At 45.1% G+C, this 6,000-nt stretch overlaps 1 protein-coding gene across 1 annotated transcript in view; it reads left to right on the top strand.

The window, feature by feature from the left end:
* The window catches only part of nalcn (sodium leak channel, non-selective), a 225,950-nt gene extending 224,317 nt beyond the window's left edge, over nt 1-1,633 (top strand). The window contains exon 44 of the mRNA XM_078221539.1: nt 1,421-1,633. The gene's annotated coding sequence lies outside the window, so the exon portion shown is untranslated. The remainder of the gene's footprint in view (nt 1-1,420) is intronic.
* Nucleotides 1,634-6,000: the final 4,367 nt, after the last annotated feature.

The following is a 6,000-nucleotide window of genomic DNA, read 5'->3' on the forward strand; positions in this document are numbered from 1 at the left end:
ACAGATAGAGATCAGCTAGGATCCCATTGACTGAGGGGACAGGCTCAAGGGGCTGAAGGGCCTGCTCTTGTTCCTATAATTCTGGGTCAGTCAGTTCCATCTGCACCCGGCGGTTTAATCAGCCTGAGTTGAGTGTCCCTGCAGGAGATCTGAGTGAGTGCGGCCGTGAATTCCATCTCCCCGGTGTATTGAAATGCCCTGATCCTCACCCAGCCAGGTGGCACTTACTGATAACCCAGTTGTGAAATAAAATACCAGGAAGCTGCAGAATGAAGTGATTTGAGAGAGAAATTAAGGAGCAGAGCTGGTTTCCTGCCATAACTTCTGTTTCCTCAATGTCCGATGATTGGTGCGTTGCTGAATAGTCTCCCTAACAAGCTGCATGGAAAATCCCTGTTGCTTTACCTGCCTGCACCGATTTTCTTCCCTCCTTCACAATAGGACCATTCGCAAGGACTGTGCCACTTCAAAAAAATGTAATGTGTGTAACTCCTGCCAACAAGATTCTGGCTGTTGAGGTGAGCTTGACATTCGGTCACGATGATTGTCACGATCACGTGCTCTTTAGTCGAGGCTAATGAGACTTGCGACCGTTTGGGTGAATATGAGTGCTGCAATTTTACCAGCATGTCCGCCCTGGAATCCGGGCAGGCGAGGCTCGCGGAACGGCATTCACCGTTGGCCCTGGGCATGATCTTACGAGCCTCGGGCGGGCGAGGTGGTAAAATTCCGGCAGAGATGCTTGCTTTCCTCGCCTTTTAATATTGAAGTCAGGTTTTTTTTTTCCAATTACCACCGTCCGATGTTCATTCCCTATTTGCAATGTTCAGGACTTCAATCCAGGGTCAGAATTTCAACGCAGTCTCCACTGCTCTTCCGTGACTCTACAGGAAAAGCAACAGAAACCCTATTCATGCAAATATTTATTATATTTTAATAAGGAGGCGGTGAACTGCCTTCTTGAACCCGCTGCAGTCCATCTTGTGTAAGTACACCCACAGTGCTGTCAGGGAGGGAGTTCCACGGTTTTTACCCGGAGACAGTGAAGAAACAGCCGATATATTTCCAAATCAGGATGGGGAGTGGCTTGGAGGGGAACTTGCAGGTGGCGGTGTTCCCATGTGCCTGCAGACATTTCCTTCTCAGTGGAAGAGGTCGCGTGTTTGGAAGGTGCTGTTGAAGGAGCCTTAACAAATTGCTGCGATGCATCTTGTAAGTGTTACACATTGCTGCCACTGTGTGGTGGTGGGAGTGAAGGTTTAAGTTTGATTTCTGGCTACGTTAACACCAAAATCAAACCCAAGGAAATTTCTACCCTCGAGTTTCTTTTTACTACTTTGAACTTTCACAAAAACCAAACGATCCATGTGTTCTGAAAATGGAAGTATATTTATGTGTGATGTATCTTTGTGCTTCTCAGGGTGAGAAACCGTACTGTTGGAGAGGGAAAAAGATTTCCAACTTTGTGCCAGAATACTGAGCTGGAGATCCTTCCGACTGGAAGCTGCCCTGTCTTTGCCCGAGGGGAGTGTCTGCACAAACCTCGAAGCCCACTGCCTACTGGAGGAGTACAATTTATTCATTATTTCCATACCCTTTATCCATCCGATCTTGCCAAATGTTTGAAGCATTGGGAGCGGTGAGGGAAGATGGCGGGGGGTAGGGGAAATGGGTGTTGTGGATGCAGTTGGTGAAGTTTGAGTTATAGGATCATGTGAGGCCTGAATTATGATTGTCCAAATGGGGGAGGGGGCAAATAGATCACAGGGGAGTGGGACTAACTGGACAGCTCTTTCAAAGAGCCAACACGGGCACGATGGGCCAAACAGCCTCCCTCTGTGCTTCAAGATTCTCCCTTGATGCTTTCCCACTTCGATTATTGAATAGCCACCGGAACGAGATGCCCATCTGCTTGGTTTTAAGGATCGGGGAATAACTTACCCCAGCACAAACTACACACTGGATCACTGCCACTGGGTGACAGGTCACCAGCTCTGGTTGGACCTATTCCTGGAGGTTTCATCACATGACCACCCACCTCCAAGCACTCTGCTCCCACTCTCCCACCCAATATATCCATCGTAGCCAATCAGAGAGCCAACAGACTCTTGGCTACCCAATTGGATAATTCTGGGCTCTCAGTCGAACCAACATTTTACCCCATTTCTTTTCTTAATAACATCAACAGAAAAACAATTTGTAAGAAACACTTTTTTTTTCAGATGCATCTTTGATTTTTCACCTGGGTTTTCCTCCCAGTTGTATCCCAGAGATCAATCTTCAATTCTTGGAAACCCTGGGGTATTCCTGGAAACTTGGTAACTCTACACTGGGTGCTACTGTCCAGTTGGGCTGCTGTCAAGTTATTGGCATTTCGATTTGATGCAAAGAACTCAAGCTCATTCTAGAACACGTTTCAGCAATGACCCATGTGGTTCGCCAGCTTCTGCTGTGGAACTCTGCTGAGGGTGATATCTTGAGAAGTCACAACCAAAGAGGGAACAATGTTTGCAAATCCTAGGCAGACTGAAAGCCATAACTACTTCATTGGGAATTAACCTTTACTTTGAAACTTGTGGGATTTACATTTTCATTCTCGTAACCATATTGGATGTGCAACCTGTTTGTAGAAATGTCAGTATGTAGCACAAAGTGTGTGTGTGTGTGTGTAATCCTGAGATTGGATAACCTCGGTTGGACTGGATTTCATTAGTGTGAGTTAAGCTGAAATTACAACATAACGTGCCTTTACTAAATGTTAACGTCTGGTCTAAAACATTTTTTGATTTGAGAAGTATTTGCCAAGTGAATAATTTCAATAGTATTGTGTGCTATCTCACATTTGACCTCGTGTGTTTCTTACATTACTGCCATTGCTAATCAGGGGACATTGAGGGTACCATACCAATTTATTTTAATTTTGAATGTCATGTGTCAATAAAGAATCCCTCATTTAATAATCTGTTGCACGTTTTGTCTTTACTCTCGATCTCACATCAATACAGATCAAATGCTGTTGACTTAATAGTGCAGCTTTCAAAATTGTGGCGTTACCAATGTCAAGTTGACGCTAAAGAAGACTTTTAAACTAACTTATTTTCATCCATTAAGCAGATGCTACTAAACAAATAACTACATGCAAATGAGACCCCTCCCCCCCCCCCCCCCCGCTCAACGCTGCCATGAGTTATTACAGAAGAGGTTTTGCGAGTTTCTCGCTGTGAAGTAGATGCGTGAAGCTGGTTAGTCATCAGTTTACAAGAGACAACAGCAACTTGTTGTTTCAAGATGATGGAAGAGCTTGCATTGCTAATCACATGCTTAGGACATCCCCAAAACCACTCGCGCACAATAAGCTGTGTAAGTCGCTGTTTTATAAGCAAGTGCAAACTCATTTTGGCAGTGATCCATTTCTTTTTTTTGGCGGGGGGAGGAATTCTTTATCCCTTTATTCTTTTGGGGAGTGTGGGAGTCATTGCCTAGCCTAACTGAACTGAACACCTGGATTGGCCATTTGTGGCAATTAAGAGCCACATTTTTGTGGCTCCGGAGTTATGTGTAGGCCAGGACCAGGTAAGGAGGGCAGATTCCCTTCTCTAAGGGGGCATTAATGGGTTTTTATGACAATTGATGATAGTTTCATGGTCACGATTACTGAGATTAGCTTTCAATTCTGGATTCTTAATTAATTGAATTCAGATTCCAGCAGCTGCCATGATGGGATTTGAACCCATGTCCCCAGAGGATTGGTCGCTGGAATACTAACCCAGTGACATTACCACTCTGCCACCCTCTCCTGTGTGTGGAATTATTATTAATAGCCAGGACACCTCCCCTACTCTTCTTTTAATCTGGAAAGAGGATTCCAGGTGCGGATCCGTATTACGCCTGGATCCCACCCTTAGGCTCCAAATGGTAAAATAGGGCCCAGTGTCATACATTTTCTTTTTAAAGCTATCGAAACAGGCAGACTGAACCTCAATTTTAATATTTCATCACCAAGCTGACACCTCCCAACGAAACAATAATCTCTCATCACTGTGCTTTCTTTGCTGGTTTTAAATCCATTCCTTGTATATTCCAAATGGATGGAGAATCCACAAGTCCATCTAGACATTACACACACAGGATCTCTTGAGGTGAGACGGCCACTAGCTCCCTTTGTCTTTACTGGAGATGGTAACCAGTCTCTGGATACTTTTAAAAGTATTTTGTCTGAAAACAGGGAGGAGTTCCATTGTCCCTCTGAGAATCGCCCTGTAGCAATCCCTGTCAGTGGCTGACTCAACATCCTCAACCATCTTTGGAGTTCGTGTCCATCTAAAAAAAACCCAGGTCTTATATAAAGTCCAATAGTTCCAGGTGTAATTCCGTAGTATTTTCTCCATCATTATGATGCTCCAAATACGCTCTCTTCAGGTCCCTATTTAATTCCCTTTCGAAAGCCTCGATTGAATCTGCCTCCACCACACTCTCAGGCAGCACATTCTAGATCCTAACAACTCACTTGTCCCCATATCGTCTTTGCTTCTTTTGCTAATCTGAAATCTGTGTCCTCTGGTTCCTAATCCTTCATCGAATGGGAATAGTTTTTCGCCCCATCTGTTCTATCCAGAAACCTCATGATTTTGACCATCTCTATCAAATCTCTCAACCTTTTCTTCAAAGATTGCAGAACCGACCTCTCCAATCGATTCATATAACGCAAGTCCCTCATCACTGAAACATTCTCATAAATCTTTCCTGCACCCTCTCTAAAAGCTTATTTATTAGTGTCACAAGTAGGCTTACATTAACACTGCAATAAAGTTCCTGTGAAAATCCCCTAGTTGCCACACTCCATGGCCTGTTCGGTACACTGAGGGAGAATTTAGCATGGCCAATGCACCCAACCAGCACGTCTTTTGGACTGTGGGAGGAAACCGGAGCACCCAGAGGAAACCCACGCAAACATGGGAAGAACGTGCTGACTTCACACAGACAGTGACCCAAGTCGGGAATCGAACCCAGGTTCCTGGCGCTGTGAGGCAGCAGTGCTAACCACTGTGCTGGCCTCTAATGCCTACACATCCTTCCTAAAGTAATTGAAAGGAGCCAATTGGGTGGAGAGAGAAAGAAAGTATTGCTCCTCGTAAGGATATAATCTTAAAATTAGAGCTCGCTGATTGAGGGGGTGATATCAGGAAGCACTTCACACAAAGTGTAGATCTAAAACTCTCCCCTCCCACTCCCCAAAAGCTGTTGAAGCTGAATGTCAACTGAAATTTTTAAAATGGGTGATAGATTTTCCTTTCTGAGGGGATTAAAGGTTAAAGGTTCTGGAAGGTATGCAGAGCTAAGGTTTAGATCTGCCATGATCTAATTGAATGGTAGAATAGGCTCGAGGGGCTGAATGGCCTCTTCCTGTTCCTATTGTGTACGTGTTATCTGTCTCTTCAAAACACTGCAGCAGAAGTGGTTCACCAGACTTGAGGGACCAATGGGAACTGAGAGCGCGTGATCACCCCAGAGGGTGGCATCCTCTCTGGGGCAGAATCATCTCACAGCCATTTAGTTAACATCATAAAGACTGGAGCATAACTGCAGGGCAGCCTGGGGCTGCAAACCCTCCCCTCCCCCCGACCAAGTTTCTCTTTATCAATAAATATCTCCTTCTTCCCAACATAGTATGGAATCTATTGACAGTGCCAGAGTGTGCCACAACACAACTCCAATGAAGCAAGCACACCTTATTGTCCGTTCTAGAAGTGAAATGTTTGTACTGCAGGCACACTTCATAAATTGGTAAAAGTGGTGGCACAGTGGTTAGCACTGCTGCCTCACAGCGCCCGGGACCTGGGTTCGATTCCCAGCTTGGGTCACTGTCTATGTAGAATCTGCACTTTCTCCCCGTGTCTGCATGGGTTTGCTCCAGTGTCCTCCCAGAGTTCGAAAGATGTGTTGGTTAGGTGCATTAGCCATGCTAAATTCTCCCTCAGTGTATCCAAACAGGCGCCGGAG

Source organism: Mustelus asterias, chromosome 10 (assembly GCF_964213995.1).
Source record: "Mustelus asterias chromosome 10, sMusAst1.hap1.1, whole genome shotgun sequence".
Taxonomy (NCBI): domain Eukaryota; kingdom Metazoa; phylum Chordata; class Chondrichthyes; order Carcharhiniformes; family Triakidae; genus Mustelus; species Mustelus asterias.